The 17,890-nt window shown below is 46.3% G+C and overlaps 1 protein-coding gene across 1 annotated transcript in view; it reads left to right on the top strand.

Moving 5' to 3' along the window:
• The window catches only part of IPO11 (importin 11), a 1,257,051-nt gene that overhangs the window by 195,609 nt on the left and 1,043,552 nt on the right, over positions 1-17,890 (top strand). The window lies entirely within an intron of this gene.

Genomic DNA, 17,890 nt, shown 5'->3' with positions numbered 1-17,890 from the left:
CGATACACTAACGTGTCGCGACTCACAGTTTGGAAAGCTCTGGTTTAGACAAAGACTCCAATTCTGGCTGAAGAAAGAAATTACATTTCTAAAGGCATCAGCATATCAGTGTCTACTACAGATAACTTCAGTGATTCTTTAGCAATCATCAAAAGACCTCCTCCCCGTTTAGATGAGTGTGGTTTAGAAAATACCACATAATTCGGTAATGCCAAGTCATTCAACAGTGCCAAATCAGATGGAAGAAGCCAAGATTCTGTTATACAGAAAATGTCTGGGGAGTTATCTATTAATAGATCCAACAGTATTGGCACTTTCCTCTGAATTACTTACACATCACTAACAGCAAAGACAAGATGATTTTCCCTTAGAACCTAATAAAACATGATCACAGACAACTTGCACATTCCTTAAACACCTTTGCCTGGTATAACGGGGAACCTTTGAACAAGCCTGCAATTGTCCATACCAACACCTTCCAGTAATAACTGGAATTAAATTATCAGTACAAAAAATATTTTCTATTCTATTTGGTACAGTGTTTCTCACCGGACAAGCAGGATGGTAGTCCTCACATATGGGTGACATCATCAGGATGGATCCCAATCACGGAACACTTTTGTCAAAGTTTCTAGAATTTTGGCACCTACTGGGCATACCCAGCATGGCACTAACCCTGCATCCAGCAGGAGTCCCCCTTCAGTCTCTTTTTTTTTTTTTTTTTTCCTGCACAGCAGTTGCCATGCGAGTTAAGGAGCTCTCTAGACATTCTTGACAGGAATTTTCCTCACGGAACTTCTCACTCCACCCACTCCAGATAAAATATTCAACAGACTAATCAATATAACTAACATCTGTACACAATGAACCCACTTATTTCCATGACAGCCTAAAACTTTTAAATACATATCACTTGAAGAAGAGCCAACATATATTAATCTCATCCCCGCGCGGACGACCTACTGGTTTTCCTTACAGACCCTCAGAAATCTTTTCCTGCCTTAATGCGGGTGGTTTTGGATTTTGGGATTTTCTCGGGTTTTAATTTGAATGCCTCTAAGTCCTCAGCTCTGGCTTATCCTTCCAATTTGCAAGACACATGGCCTGACAATTTTCCTTTAAAATGGGCAGGGGAGTTGTTAGATATTTAGGGGTGCAACTTCCAGTAGATCCAGAACGTATTTATCACACAAATATCCCTCGCCAAATACAGTTGACGATTGACAGCTTGGCCGGCTGGAGCCGCCTTCTCCCTCTCCCTTAGCGGTCGTGTAAATCTTGTCAAAATGATATTGCTACCAAGATGGCTCTACCTTTTCCAGAATCTTCCTATACTGGTTCAATGCAGGGATATCAAGTCAGTAGAGGGAGCTATTCGAAAGTTTCTTTGGAGGGGGGGGGGGGGGAAGCGCAGGTTCCTTTATTCTGGTTAAAGAATAGGAGCAGTTGAGGTGGCCTTGGGCTACCTGATCTGGCCGAGTATAATCTAGCTAGTAACTTGCGAGTTGTGAGAGATTGGTTGCGTAGCCAGTCAACACACACATCCTTATATGCGGATCAAGCTCTGATGCACCCTTTTGCCCCCTCCTATGTGGTACAAGCCAATTCGGCACGCCTGCCCTCTTTTTTAACCCGCACGGCTCTGGTAAGACCTTTGCGGCAGACCTGGAGGCGACTCACCAAAATGTTGCAGCTTCCATCTCTTTGTGCCTATTTTCTCCCAGTTGGCGGAAACGCAGAATTTAGCCCAGGGACCCAGTCCTCTGTTTTTCGGACTTGGTTCTCCCATGGTATTACACTTTTGGGTCACTTGCTAACTAAGGAGGGGGCGCTTTTGTCTTCTCACGCTTTTATGACAATGTATGGTTTTGGAGTTTCATATGTATTCCCATATATGCAAATTTGCCATTACATACAAACTCTCTCAGCGGATGTGAAATTGCCCTTGTCTTATATTACTCTGGATAATGTGTTTCATTTCGACAGGAGTGTTGCTCCTTCATTGTCCATGTATTATAAGTGCCTGCATCGCCATGTGGAGCTTGATTCTAGTCTGGTTTTGGAGCCGCGCTAGAATGGGGATGAGGAATTTGTGGTGACTCAATCTATTTTGAGGGGCTGTTTTCGGTGCATAGACAGGGTCACGAAGAATTAATACTACCGAGAAGTACAGTTCAAATTTTTATGTCGGGCATATGTGTCACCTGTACTCGCTTTTCACTTTGCTATAGCCCCTTCTACAGCCTGCATTAAATATGGTCATAGTATGGGCACACTTTCTCATGTTTTTTGGGCCTGCGCCCCCATTAAACGATTTTGGAATCATGTTGCAGCATACTTGCTGGACGTTGCTTTTCCAATTACCCCTATGTGGTTACGTTTTGGCTGTATCTCACCGATTCGGATTCGAGACCCTGGCTTGCGCTTGCTTCTTCACAAGGCATGCTTGGTGGGGAAAAAGACTATCCTTTCTGTGTGGCGGTCTGCCGAGGCCCCTTCATTTTGGTCTTGGCGGAATAGCTTACATGCCATGATGACTATGGAAAGCCTGGAGGCTCGAATGACCCCTCAACGCCGTCGACGCTTTCTCGCAGTGTGGCAACCGTACCTGCAGACGCTGACCCCTCGAGCTCACTATTAACGATTAATTTTCTTTTCTCTCTCTTCTAGCGTCAGACATGGCCTGGCTACGGGACTGTTTCACAGTGATTAGCTACTACTCACTTTTACAACGGGGGAGTGGGGGGGGAAGTGTTTGGATGGGGTTCTGTAGGGGTCTGTTATTTTAATGGTGGCATTGTTCTGAGGCGAGATCAGAGCTCCCCTCGCTTCAGTGTATTATTATGTATCTTGATTTTGAAAATCCAATAAAATCGTTTTAACATAATCTCATCCCCCGCACAGAGTGCAGAAAGGAACATGTTCCTTAGTTAGGCTCCTTTGTGTGTACAACTCTGGCGCTTGGTGAGTCCGTGGCGCCATGGGTTAGATATAGGAGGCCTTCACCGATGTCATTAAGAGGGCGTGGCCATCTGTGTCAGGCAGAGAAGAGAGTGAAAGTTCAAAGCACTGCCAGCCCCGATAGGTGTGAGGGGAGTTGGAAATGAGGTATACAGCATCAGGTTAAAGTACACCCTCATACTGCATACATAAATTGGTTTTCCCGAGACAGATTAGGCCACACCCTTCTGCAGAGATGACACTGGATGCACTACCAGATTTAGAAGAGGAAGCGTTAGTGAGAATTACACAGGTTTATATTAATAAAGAGGATGTCCAGCATCAAATCTCTAGGGTACATGAGAACTTAAAAGACACATAACTATTATTAGGAACAGTCACTAACTTTTATGTAACTGCCCTGAAGTTCTTAGTTAGTGAATCCAAATTAACTATTAAGATATTGGCTGAATATGCTACCATTTTACACTCGAGAATTATTACAAATTGATAATTCACACTTTCCTTACGTATAGCCAGATGGACTCAGGACCAATGGGTATTGTGCTCTTCTGCTAGCAGATGGGAGACTGAGTCAGATTTCAAAGCTGATGTCATTCTAGATATACCCCTGCAGTAACCTCAGCTCTTCAGTATCTCTCAGTCTCCTAGCAGATGCGAACACTATCCCACACACTAGAATAGTGTCAAGAATTAGAGCAAAGAAGAAACAAAATTTACCTTAAGGAAGATCGAGCCCCACTCTCCTGCGGTGATACCTAAGTGTCCCTCCCCAAGTCGAGAATTCCTGAGTTGATCTCCGATATCCCTCAGAGGTGTGCCTTGGACCGGTAGCCGGTTCCTAGCGTGGACTTAGCCCTCCAGTATGGCTGAAAGGCAGCGGGTGCAGAAACGAGCGCGGCGCTGAAGGTAATTCCCGCTCCCCCCCGCATCTAGAGACCATCCGGCACACGATTGGTAAGCGCCGAGACCAGGTAAGGAAAAATCTTTAAATTCAGGTCTCCGGTCTCCACAGCTTGGATTGCCGTACTGAATCCGTCATGGCGAGGTTGAGCAGCCTTGGTTAGGCTAGGCCCTGATCTGGTGCAAGGGTCCACACACGTGGAGACCCTCGGGGGGGGGGGGGGGGGCGCCATCTTCCCTTCTCGCCGGCGGTACACGTGGGGCAGGCCGGGCGGCCGATGCGCCTAACTTGCGTGCGTCCAATACAGACACGTGCATAGCTGCGTACACAGTGGCGCGCACAACTGAGCACACACCCAGCGCGCACCTGGCGCGCACAACTGAGCGCACCCGTGTGCACAACTACCCACACAGCCGCGTTTACAACTGCACGCCCGCAAACACATAGAAACAATGGCACCGGTGCCCAAGAAGACCAGAAGGCACTCTCTTTGCACAGCCTGCCACATAAGAGCTGCGCAGCCTGAATTGGAGTCCTGCCTATGTCAACATTGCGAAGAAGCCCAGGGGAACCAAAACCTGGTCCCTTACTGTCGGGAGATGGTTCCGGAACTACTGAAGATAGCTCCCCGGACCTTTGCATTTCACACAGGAGGGCACCTCTAGAGCCCCTACTCTGACTCTCCCTGGGATTAACATGGACCCAGGGACCTCCTGGTTAGAATTTTTTCAAGGGCTGCAAGCCTTCGTTCAGGCGCATTCAGCCCCAGCTGTGCCCCAGGCTCAACCCCTGCCGGAAGCACAAGATCCTCCCGGTCCTGCTCGGATGCCTCGAGACATGCCTCACCTAATCAAGAACTTCCCTAACAGGGACCCAGACACCTCAATGATGAGTGACTCCGTGGAAGAAGGAGAAATCACTCCAGGAATGGAACCATACCGAACCATGCTTTGCTTCTTCCACAAGGACGAATTACCAGCCCTTGTTTCCCAGACTCTGAAGATGCTGGGTATTCCTGGCATGGACCCTATGGCGGAACCAAAGAAGAACCCCATCTTGGTGTCCCTTCGTAAGGTTTCATGCTAGTTTCCAATGATGGAAGACATCCAGGAACTGATTGACCTGGAATGGGATGCCCCGGAGACAGCTTCCAAGGGGTTCGGGCCTTGGAAGCCCTGAACCCTCTAGAACCAGTGACCAAGGAACGCCTGTGTTTCCCAAAAGTGGACACTATGATCTGTGCTGTCTGTGCTGTCTCAAAGCGAACAATGATTCCCATTGAGGGAGGGGCTGCACTGAAGGACACTCAGGACAGACAATTGGAATCCATCCTTAAGCAGGCCTTCGACGCAACAGCAATGACACTGCTTCCTGCTGCACACTGGTGGCATGTTCCTGCTTGCTCCTCTCGAGAGAGGAGCAATAACTCTGGAACGTATACCGGTGAGACGATGGAACCTGGAACAGCCTTCCTCATGGACGCAAGCTCAGACCTGGCAGGCACCACAGCCAGGGGCGTTGCCTCGGTAGTGGCAGCCAAAAGACATCTATGGCTACGGAATTGGTCTGCAGACGCGACATCTAAAGCGAATCTCACAAGAATGCCTTTTAAAGGATCTCTCTTGTTCGGAAGCGAATTGGAGAAGTTAGCCAGCAAATGGGGCGAATCCCCAGTGCCTCGGCTACCGGAAGATAGGAGTAAAAGATCTTAGCATCCCTCCCCCAGAAGAACCAAGGGCAGAGGATCGCAGCGCTTTAGACCCTACAGGAACTTGCAGTTCCAGGTACCTCATCCCTCTGGAAGGTCCCAGCCCTTTCGGAACAGACAGACCAAGAGGGGAGCAGGCCTGGGGGCAGGCTCCAGCTGTGCTCCACAATGAGAATGGGCTGACCCATCCACAGGAAGGGGATATAGGGCTACCAAAGATGGGTCGAGATAATGTCGGACAAATGGGTTCTAAACATCATTCGAGAAGGTTACTCTCTAGAGTTCCGCAGCATTCCTCGAGACAAATTTATAATGTCACCCTTCCACTCCCATTCCAAGAGACTGGCAGTAGAAACCACTCTAGCAAGACTACTCAGTCTGAAGGCAATAACTCCGGTTCCCACACCCCAACAAAATATGGGGCACTATTCCATTTATTTTATCGTTCCCAAGAAGGAAGGATCTTTCCGGCCCATCTTGGACCTCAAGAAAGTCAACCATCATCTGCGGTTTCTACACTTCCACATGGAAACTCTTCGCTCCGTAATAAAGGCAGTACAACCCGGGAGAGTTTCTAACCTCCCTGGACCTTTCCGAAACCTACCTTCACATCCCAGTTCATCAGGATCACCAGCGCTTCCTGTGCTTTGCAATACTGGGTTACCATTACCAGTTCCGAGCACTACCCTTCGGCCTAGCAACTGCCCCCAGAACCTTCAACAAAATCATGGTGGTCGTGGCGGCAACACTGAGGAAAGAAAGGATCTTGGTACACTCTTACTTGGATGATTGGGTAATCAGGGCAAAGTCTTCGGAAGAGAGCCGGCAAGTGGCCAGCAGAGTCAAGAGCCTACTGCTGGAACTCGGTTGGGTCGTGAACACGGGCAAGAGCAGTCTGCAGCCCTCTCAATTGCTAGAGTACCTGGGGGCCCATTTTGACACCAAACAGAACAAAGTGTTCCTCCCCCGAGGAGAAGGAAACTGATGGAACATTTATGACAATTGATGTCAATGCACGCCCCAAGGTATGGGATTATCTTCAAGCCCTCGGCCTCATGGCATCAACCCTGGAAGTCGTTCCTTGGGCAAGGGCCCATATGTGACCGCTCCAGCGCTCCTTACTGTCACGAAGGAACCCACTGTCCCATTACTACTCAATTCACCTCCAACTACCATCAGAGGTTCTTCCTCCGCTCCAGTGGTGGCTACAGGAAGACCACCTAAACAGACAGGAAAGCCTATCTCCACCATGGATCTTGCTCACCATGGATGTGAGCCTGCAAGAGTGGGGAGCCCACTGTCAGGAACAGACGGCCCAGGGACAATGGAACAAGGAAGAGGCGGAATAGAACATAAACTGCCTGGAAGCTTGAGCAGTCAGACTAGCATGCTTGCAATTCAGCCACAGACTCCGAGGCAAAGCAATTCGAGTAATGTTGGAAAACGTGACAATGGTAGCTTATATCAACTGCCAGGGAGGAACCAAGGGACAGCAGGTGTCTCTGGAGATAGACCCTCTCATGGCATGGGCGGAGATAAACCTTCAAGGCATCTCGGCCTCCCACATCACAGGAAAAGACAGTGTCTCATCAGACTTCCTCAGCAGAAGAGCCTGGACCTGGGGGAATGGACGCTGTCGACCACAGCCTTACAACTGATAGTAGATTGCTGGGGCCTCCCAACCATGGACCTACTGGCTACCCATCTCAGTGCCCAAGTCCCCAGGTTCTTCAGCCGCAGACAAGAGCCGCAATCGCAAGGAATAGACGCTCTCGTCCAGACTTGGCCAGAGGAAGACTTACTGTATGTCTTCCCCCCCATGACCACTACTGGGCAGGGTCATCTGCAAGATAGAACATCACAGGGGACTAGTTCTACTATTGGCCCTGGATTGGCCAAGATGACCATGGTACGCAAACATGCAAAGACTCCTTGCGGGGAACCCTCTGTGCCTATCTCCACCCAGGGACCTTCTCAGTCAGGGCCCGATTCTCCACGAAGATCCGTCTTGATTCTCTCTTACGGTCTGGCCCTTGAGAGGGATTGCCTGAAGAAGCACGGTTAATCAAAGGCCGTGATTGACACCCTGCTCCGAGCGCACAAGTTCTTCACATCCCTGTCTACATATGGATCTGGAGAGTATTCGAAGCCTGGGTTGAGGATCGCGGGATTCTCCCACGGACAGCCAAGATTTCCATGATTCTGGAGTTCCTACAGGACGGTATGAAGAAGGGGTTGTCACTCAACTCCCTCAAGCTTCAAGTAGCCGCACTGACCTGCTTCAGAACAGAAGGACGGTATCCGGCTATCAACCCATCCTGACTTGTCCTGCTTCCTGAAAGGAGTTAAACAACTCCGACCACCCCTAAAGTGGCCGGTGCCTCTATGGAATGTCAATGTAGTATTAGACTTCCTAGCTGGAGCTTCCTTCAAACCAACACGTGGGCTGTCACTACGCCTCTTAACATTGAAGCTGCATTCCTGGTGGCAATATGTTCAGCTCATTGCATCTCCGAACTATAGGCTCTATCCTGTCGGGAACCATTCCTCCGGTTCACACCTGGAACCATACAATTGTGCAGTGGTCCCCTCTTTCCTTCTGAGAGTGGTTTCTGAGTTTCACTTGAACCAAACCATCTCGCTACCAGCTCCGGATGAACATAAGGAGTAGCTTTTGTACATCCCATTGGTCCTGAGTCCATCTAGCTACACGCTAGGAAATGGAGAAATTACTTACCTGATAATTTAGTTTTCCTTAGTGTAGACAGATGGACTCGGCATCCCGCCCACAGCTGCCCCGGAAAAGGAGAACCTCTGATAACAAACCTCAAGACTAAGCAAATTCGGGTAAGCCACGGTCTACCCCTAGTTTGACACCCACAGTTTGTCCGGTGTCGGCGTTAATTGGTTGAGTGCACTGGCGGTCTCCAGTTTGGAAATTAGTTCAACCAGTTCAAGTTTTACTCAAGTTTAATCAAGTTATTTAAGCAAAGATATATCCACAATGGCTTTTCGAAGAGAATACTAAAGAGCTGAGTTATTGCAGGGATATATCTAGAGTGAAGTCAGCTTTGAAATCTGACTCCGTTTCCCATCTGCTAGCAGAAGAGAACAAATACGCCTTGGCCTTGAGTCCATCCTTCTACACTAAGGAAAACGAAATTATCAGGTAAGTAATTTCACCATTGTTGTCGCTGAATCAGATATTAGAAGCAGATGTTAGCCAACTAAGCTGAAATACAGGGTGTGGCTGAAAATGCTCACTTCAGGAAGGAGATCGCAGATTATTGGCAGAACATAATCAGAAGCTAATAATGAAAGTGCATGCATTAGAAGAGCAAATCGAAGGAAAGGAAAGGCAGATCTCTCAAGGGCGTCATAAAGACTCAGGCAGCAGTATAGATAAATTACTCAAATATATAGGCAAAATTCGGGAACTGGAAGAGTTTATCAAAGGACAGCAAGAAACGGGAGACTCAGATGAAACAGTAAAACAAATTACATTTCTAAAGTCTTATCTCACAGAAGCACAGTTAAGGCTGACTGAAGCAGACAGAAAAGATACTGAACTAAGAAACTGTCAAGAGATTTTCTGTGTTAGAGTTTCAGAGCGAGATGGGCATATCAGAGATTTTAAACTGAAGAGGCTCACCTCATCAAAATGGGGTTGTTAGAAGCAGACAATCAGAAGCTTGATAAGCAAAACAAGCATACAGCTAATCTAACTACAGGAAGCAAGAACAGGAGAAACAAGAGCTTTCAGCCAGTTAAATGAATCTCATTTTCAGTTATAAAGGTGTCCCAAAATATGATTGATTCATTGAAAAAAGTCAGCTACTATTGTGTCAGGTCCTGTTGCTCTAAAGCAGAGCATGCAAGAGTATCCCAGAACAATTCAGGAAACATCCCTGCGTCCACACTCCACCTAGGACAGGTGGGGATGGGAGGAGGAACATACAGCCAAGAGTCACAAGCAGTTTTTCCCCCCAAGACTGGGAGGGATCAACTGAGAAAGCCAAACACACCCAGCAGTCTCTCCCCACTGCAGAAGCCCTGGACACACAGCACTAGCCCCCCTCCTTTCACAGCTTGGGATGAGGAGCAGGGGATGCCTCTCCCATTTTCCCAGAAGTGGGTGAGTCCACTCGGGGGGGGGGGCGCTAACAGATACAGATTTCCACATCAATCAGTCAATTGAAGCTGCATACATTCAAAGGAGAATAGGGCTCTTCAATCCCTGGACTGCAAAAGAGCCTTAGCCTATTGCTTGCAGAAGATTTAACCTTACCATCAGGTTTCTCAGCCATTTCTGTCTTTTAATCCCAACCAGTTGGTAAAAGCAGTTTCCAAACTCTTTCAACTTGGCTAGTGGACTGTGTAGTGTGCTGCTGTGCATTGGCTGGGATACAGATTACAGAGGCTGTTGGATTATCTAGTGAGAGCCATGACGACTTCAGTGGCTCATCTGAAGGCTACTTCCATTGAAGACACCTGCAAAGTTGTTTTCTGGTAAGCTGCCCCTTCACATCCCAGACAGAAGAGTAGTGTACATCCTGTTCGTTCAGTAGTCTATTCTTCACCTGCTGAATTGTCTGTTCAAGTTGTTGCTCCAAAAGGCACAACTCTTTGCTTGGGGCTACCATATGGTTAGAGCAAGCAAGTTTGCTTATCTGTAAATAGATTTCTCCATAGAAGGATAAATCAGTCATACATTTAATACCTATCTACCTATCTGAAGAGTCAATTACTCAGCTTAAGCATAAAGCTCTGCAAGAGATTGAGGGGCTCATGTGGCAGTGACCTACCTTGCAGTCATGGGATAGGTGGCGATGTCGTTTCGTGGATTACAAACTGGCTAAAAGTCAGGAAACAGAGTAGGATTAAATGATCTATTTTCTCAGTGGAAGGGAGTGGGCAGTGGAGTGCCTCAGGGATCTTTACTGGGACCCTTACTTTTCAATATATTTATAAATGATCTGGAAAGAAATATGATGAGGTAATCAGATTTGCAGATGATACAAAATTGTTCAGAGTAGTTAAATCACAAGGAGATTGTGATAAATTGCAGTAAGACCTTGTGAGACTGGAAAATTGGGCATCGAAATGGCAGATGAAATTTAACCCTCATATCTAGACTCGACTATTGTAATTCACTACTCCTTGGCCTCCCCTACTCTACCATTAGACCTTTACAAATGCTGCAGAACGCTGCAGCAAGAATCATCATCCATGCACGCAAATCAGACCACATCACCCCTATCCTTAAAGACCTACACTGGCTCCCCGTTCCCTCCCGTATCCTCCACAAAACACTGACCATCATTCACAAATCCATCTATTCGCATAACTCTGACTGGCTAGGCGAACCTTTCCTTCACACTCGAGCCAACCGTATGGGTATGCTCCAAATACCCTCCCTCAAAAAAGCGCACCTCTCCTCAACAAGAGATAGAGCCATATCTATTGCGGGCCCCACCTGTTGGAACAAACTACCTCCAAACCTCCGTCTTGAGCCCTGCCCCAAAATTTCAAAAAAAAAAATTAAAGACCTGGCTATTCAACCAGGCATTCCCAGAATAGGACCCTCCCTGTTTAATCAGATTTAATTACTCGGCCTTGTTTTGTCTACCTCATTGTAACGCATTATCAGTTAACCATTTTACTATTTAATCTACCTTGAATTTTAATTGACCTCATTGTTTTGCATTCTCTGTTAACCATTAAGCTCTTTCTGCCTTACCCCTTCCAGTTATTCTCCCTCCCTGCCCCAGTCTCTTCCCACCTGTTCGATGTATTTTCTAACTTTTGTTTGTAAACCGATATGATGTTCACACGAATACCGGTATAGAAAAGCTGTTAAATAAATAAATAATGTGGATATGTGCAAGGTGATGCATATAGGGAAAATAACCCATGCTATAGTTACACAATGTTAGGTTCCATATTAGGTGCTACTACACAAGAAAGAGATCTAGGCATCATAGTGGATAACACATTGAAATCGTTTGTTCAGTGTGCTGCAGCAGTCAAAAAAGCAAACAGAATGTTGGGAATTATTAGAAAGGGAATGGTGAATAAAACGGAAAATGTCATAATGCCTTTGTATCGCTCCATGGTGAGACCGCACCTTGAATACTGTCTACAATTCTGGTCGCCACATTTCAAAAAAGATAAAATTGCGATGGAGAAGGTACAGAGAAGGGCTACCAAAATAAGAGAAATGGAACAGCTCCCCTATGAGGAAAGACTAAAGAGGTTAGGACGTTTCAGCTTGGAGAAGAGACAGCTGAGGGGGGGATATGATAGAGGTGTTTAAAATCATGAGAGGTCTAGAACGGGTAGATGTGAATCGGTTATTTACTCTTTCGGATAATAGAAAGACTAGGGGGCACTCCATGAAGTTAGCATGTGGCATATTTAAAACTAATCGGAGAAAGATTTTTCACTCAACGCACAATTAAACTCTGGAATTTGTTGCCAGAGGATGTGGTTAGTGCAGTTAGTATAGCTGTGTTTAAAAAAAGGATTGGATAAGTTCTTGGAGGAGAAGTCCATTACCTGCTATTAATTAAGTTGACTTAGAAAATAGCCACTGCTATTACTAGCAAAGGTAACATGTAAATAAACTTAGTTTTTGGGTACTTGCCAGGTTCTTATGGCCTGGATTGGCCACTGTTGGAAACAGGATGCTGGGCTTGATGGACCCTTGGTCTGACCCAGTATGGCATGTTCTTATGTTCTTAATTCCCGCATATGCCCAGAAAAGACTTTTGAGCTCTGAGCTCATGTTGGCATCACTGGTTATGGCTGATTTTATCCTAATGTCTGCATTCTTGCTTCTCCCTGTTTTATTCTTCCTGCCATCTAGGGCAGTGAAAAACCTCTGACTGAGAGGTACAGACTCCAATTTCTCATTGGAATCTGCATGTGCATTTTTGAGCCAGTCAGTAGCAATTGCTGTTCAATGATGGCAACTGCTGCCTTCCCAAGGGCTTTGACCAATTTCATTTTTATTGGCATATATTTGGTACACACAGAACATCTGTACACCACAAAAATATTCAATCAGTATGATTTGATCAATTGTTTCGCTCTTTGTATTTAAAACAAGTAGTGGCACTGCATAAACTACAATGAGCATTGCGCATATGATCAACAGTTATTATCTATATCAGTGTCAAAATGTGCTAATTGTTGACAAACATAAGAACATAAGAAATTGCCATACTGGGTCAGACCAAGGGTCCATCAAGCCCAGTGTCCTGTTTCCAACAGTAGCCAATCCAGGCTACAAATACCTGGCAAGTACCCAAATGCTAAGTAGATCCCATGCTACTGATAAAACAGAAAATGTCATAATGCCTCTATATCGCTCCATGGTGAGACCACACCTTGAATACTGTGAACAATTCTGGTCGCCGCATCTCAAAAAAGATATAGTTGCGATGGTACAGATATAGATATAGATGAGATGGTACAGAGAAGGGCAACCAAAATGATAAAGGGGATGGAACAGCTCCCCTATGAGGAAAGGCTGAAGAGGTTAGGGCTGTTCAGCTTGGAGAAGAGACGGCTGAGGGGGGATTTGATAGAGGTCTTTAAGATCATGAGAGGTCTTGAACGAGTAGATGTGACTCGGTTATTTACACTTTCGAATAATAGAAGGGACTAGGGGGCATTCCATGAAGTTAGCAAGTAGCACATTTAAGACTAATCAGAGAAAATTCTTTTTCACTCAACGCACAATAAAGCTCTGGAATTTGTTGCCAGAGGATGTGGTTAGTGCAGTAAGTGTAGCTGGATTCAAAAAAGGTTTGGATAAGTTCTTGGAGGAGAAGTCCATTAACGACTATTAATTGTTTACTTAGGGGTAGATTTTCAGACGAGCGCGAATAGCCTACTTTTGTTTGCGCTCCAGGCGCAAACAAAAGTACGCTGGATTTTAGTAGATACGCGCGTAGTCGCGCGTATCGGCTAGAATCCTGGATCGGCGCGCGCAAGGCTATCGATTTCGTATAGCCTGCGCGCGCCGAGCCGCGCAGCCTACCCCCGTTCCCTCCTAGGCCGCTCCGAAATCGGAGCGGCCTAGAAGGGAACTTTCCTTTGTCCTCCCCTCACCTTCCCCTCCCTTCCCCTACCTAACCCACCCGCCCTGTCTAAACCCCCATCCTACCTTTGTCGGGGGATTTACGCCTCCCGGAGGCGTAAATCCCTGCGCGCGAGCGGGACTCCTGCGCGCCGAGCCGCGACCTGGGGGCGGGTACGGAGGGCGCGGCCACGCCCCCGGACCGCCCCGGGCCGTAGCCACGCCCCCGTACCCGCCCCCAAACGCTGCCGACACGCCCCCGCAACGCCGCGCGCTCCGGCCCCGCCCCCGACACGCCTCCGGACACGCCCACTCCGAAAACCCCGGGACTTACGCGAGTCCCGGGGTTCTGCGCGCGCCGGTGAGCCTATGTAAAATAGGCTCACCGGCGCGCAGGGCCCTGCTCGCGTAAATCCGCCCGGTTTTGGGCGGATTTACGCGAGCAGGGCTCTGAAAATCCGCCCCTTAGGGAATAGCCACTGCTATTAATTGCATCAGTAGCATGGGATCTTCTTAGTGTTTGGATAATTGCCAGGTTCTTGTGGCCTGGTTTGGCCTCTGTTGGAAACATGATGCTGGGTTTGATGGACCCTTGGTCTGACCTAGCATGGCAATTTCTTATGTTCTTATGATACCAGTAATAGCAGTGGCTATTCTCTAAGACAACTTGATTAATAGCATTTAATGCACTTCTTCTCCATGAAGTTATCCAAATCTTTTTTTAAACCCAGCTACACTAACTGCACTAACCATATCTGCTGGCAACAAATTCCAGAGCTTAATTGTCCATTGAGTGAAAATAATTTTCTCTGATTAGTTTTAAATGTGCCCCTTGCTAACTTAGAAGGACTAGGGGGCAGTCCCTTAATATCCAAAAGAGTAAATAACCGATTCACATTTACCTGTTCTAGACCTTTCATGGTTTTAAAGACCTATGTCATATCCCCCCTCAACCATCTCTTCTCCAAGCCGAACAGCCATAACCGTTTTAGCCTTTCTTTATAGGGGAGATGTTTCATCCCCTTTATTATTTTGGGAGCCCTTCTCTGTACCTTCTCCATTGCAACTTTATCTTTTTTGAGATGCGGCGAACAGAATTGTACACCGTACTCAAGGTGCGGTCTTACCATGGAGCGATACAGAGGCATTCTGACATATTCTGTTTTATTCACCATTCCCTTCCCTTTTTTTTTTTTTTTATTTAAACTTTATTGAATTTTTAGAATATATGACAAAACAATGTCATTCAAAAAAATGAGTATCAATAATCAATCTCCATATTGGAGAAAAAATAGCAAGGAAGAAAAACTCTTCTAACATATAGTAATCATAATTAATACTCAATAATACAATGAAATTAGGAGGGATCAACACATTAGAGCACAAATCAAGGTAATATTTACTTTAATATAATATATACTGGTAACCTAACCCCATTAATACTTTTTAACAACTAACTTTGATCAGAAACTACTTCCCCCAGCAAATCCTTAGCTTTCAAGAACTTTTCCAGATCGGAAGGTTCAAAATAAACATAATTAACATTATTTAATTTTACCATACATTTACAGGGGTAACGAATTACCATCTGGGCCCCCACCTTTTCTGCCAGTTGTTTTAAAGCCAAGAATTCTTTTCTTTTACTTTGTGTTAGTTTAGTTACATCGGGGAAAATCCATATTTGTTGATTATAATATTTCACTAATCTATTTCTGAGAAACAATTTAAGGACCATGTCCCTATCTGATGGAAAGATAAATCTAACCAGGACTATTCCTCTCTTGAGTACTATTTCTTCATTTGATGATTCTAATAAATCTGTAATATTCAGTACTCCAAGTTGTTGTTCCTGTTGTCCCACTTGTTCTTTATTTTTTATCTCAGGTAGGAAATACATTTTTGCCAGAGGTGGGAGGGATTCTTTCGGTATTTTCAATACTGTTCCAAGATATTGTTTGAACTGCTCTTGAACCGATATTCCTCCCACCTGTGGAAAATTAATTACCCTCAAATTCAGATATTTCATATCATTTTCAATTTTTTCCATTTTAATACGATTTTTTTAACTCCCCTTGTATTAGCCCAGTCTGTATTTTTTCAAATTTTGGAAACCGATCCAGTTGGCTGTATTAGAGTGAAAACAATAGGAATCGGATGATCAAACGAAGCCCTTTATTATGTGCCCGACTCTGGCCGAGTTTCGCTCGTAGAGCTGCCTCAGGGGCAATTCAATTGGCAGGGTTTGAAACAATGCCTGCTGGGCTGCTGTCACATGTACACTGTCACTGAATCACGTACAGTATTATATTAATTCCTGCGGAGCGTACTGAACATAATTCTGCAGTGACAGTGTACATGTGACAGCAGCCCAGCAGGCATTGTTTCAAACCCTGCCAATTGAATTGCCCCTGAGGCAGCTCTACGAGCGAAACTAGGCCAGAGTCGGGCACATAATAAAGGGCTTCGTGTGATCATCCGATTCCTATTGTTTTCACTTTTTTTCAATTTTTGAAATCCTCCGATCTAAGTCCTTTATTTGTGTCTTCTGTAGATCATTCTGTTGTTCTATATTCAACATTCTCTTGTTAACATCCGTAACTACATTTGTAAGCGTGGTAATCGACTTTTCCAAAGTCATTATGGCAGTCCAAACGCTATCAAGTGTGATTTTTGCTGGTCTTTCAAATTTCTGAGGGAAAATAGGTTCAGATCCCAAGATTGTGGCACTTGCTACACTACTGTGCGTGCCATCATCTTGACCTTCACCTTTTCTACAAGGTACTATACCTCCTCCACTTTGTATAGCCTTGTCCCCTTCTACAGATATATTAGAATCATAAGAGTCCAAAAAAGATGTACCAACAAGGGGTGGCGAAGGCGTAGCTGGAGCTCCCGGACTCAAGGATATTACTGAGGCAGGTGATTCCTCTTTACGCTCAATCAGAGGAGTCACAGCGCCGCCTTCTATGGGAGTAACCTCTGGAGTGGTGTTAAAATACTTTTCAATTTTAAATTGTGAAGGGGTTGCTGGGGAGGATGTAGTCACTACCTCCCTCAGCTTCCCCTTTCGTTTTGTATGAGGCATTTTAAAATAAAGAGAGAAAAGTATTAACTTTAACCAGTAATCAATCTTATAACGCTGATTCCTCCAGCGGGGGTTTCGGAGAGAATAATTAAGGTAATATATTCTATCACTTACTTTTAAAGGTGGATGGAGCTGTATGTTTTCAAGTAAGTAAAACCGCAAGAGTTCCAGGCAAAGCAAAGCCGCGCGCCGACGTCGGCTGCGCGCCGCAGGGGGGTCAGTTTTTATCGACCTTCTGTCCGGCTCCACCCAGTGACGTCACACCCGGAAGCTCCGTTGAGCGGGCTCTCTGCCCCGGTCCTCCGTCGGGCAGTCTCTCCGCTCTGGTCCACCTGATGAGGTTAGTGGCAAGCTCTCCTCCGCCTCGGTTCAACGCCGCAAGGGGGGACAGTTTTTATCGACCTTCTGTCCGGCTCCACCCAGTGACGTCACACCCGGAAGCTCCGTTGAGCGGGCTCTGTGCCCCGGTCCTCCGTCGGGCAGTCCCTCCGCTCCGGTCCACCTGATGAGGTTAGTGGCAAGCTCTCCTCCGCCTCGGTTCAACGCCGCAGGGGGGTCAGTTTTTATCGACCTTCTGTCCGGCTCCACCCAGTGACGTCACACCCGGAAGCTCCGTTGAGCGGGCTCTCTGCCCCGGTCCTCCGTCGGGCAGTCCCTCCGCTCCGGTCCACCTGATGAGGTTAGTGGCAAGCTCTCCTCCGCCTCGGTTCAACGCTGCAGGGGGGTCAGTTTTTATCGACCTTCTGTCCGGCTCCACCTAGTGACGTCACACCCGGAAGCTCCGTTGAGCGGGCTCTCTGCCCCGGTCCTGCGTCGGGCAGTCCCTCCGCTCCGGTCCACCTGATGAGGTTAGTGGCAAGCTCTCCTCCGCCTCCCACCATTCCCTTCCTAATGATGCCTAACATTCTGTTTGCTTTTTTGACTGCTGCAGCACACTGAGCTGAAGATTTCAATGTACTATCCACTATGATGCCTAGATCTTTTTCCTAGGTAGTACCTCCTAATATGGTATGTGCCAAATTGCTGATTGCAAGGAAAGCTTTAAAGATGCATTTTTTTTTAATGAATCATATACTTGATGAGTGTTTGTTGCTTTATTGTTGTTGTTGATTATTTGTATTTTGTTGAACAAGACTTGGAAATATG

Source organism: Rhinatrema bivittatum, chromosome 1 (genome assembly GCF_901001135.1).
Source record: "Rhinatrema bivittatum chromosome 1, aRhiBiv1.1, whole genome shotgun sequence".
In the NCBI taxonomy this organism is placed as follows: domain Eukaryota; kingdom Metazoa; phylum Chordata; class Amphibia; order Gymnophiona; family Rhinatrematidae; genus Rhinatrema; species Rhinatrema bivittatum.
This window is presented reverse-complemented; position numbering and strand designations above follow the sequence as displayed.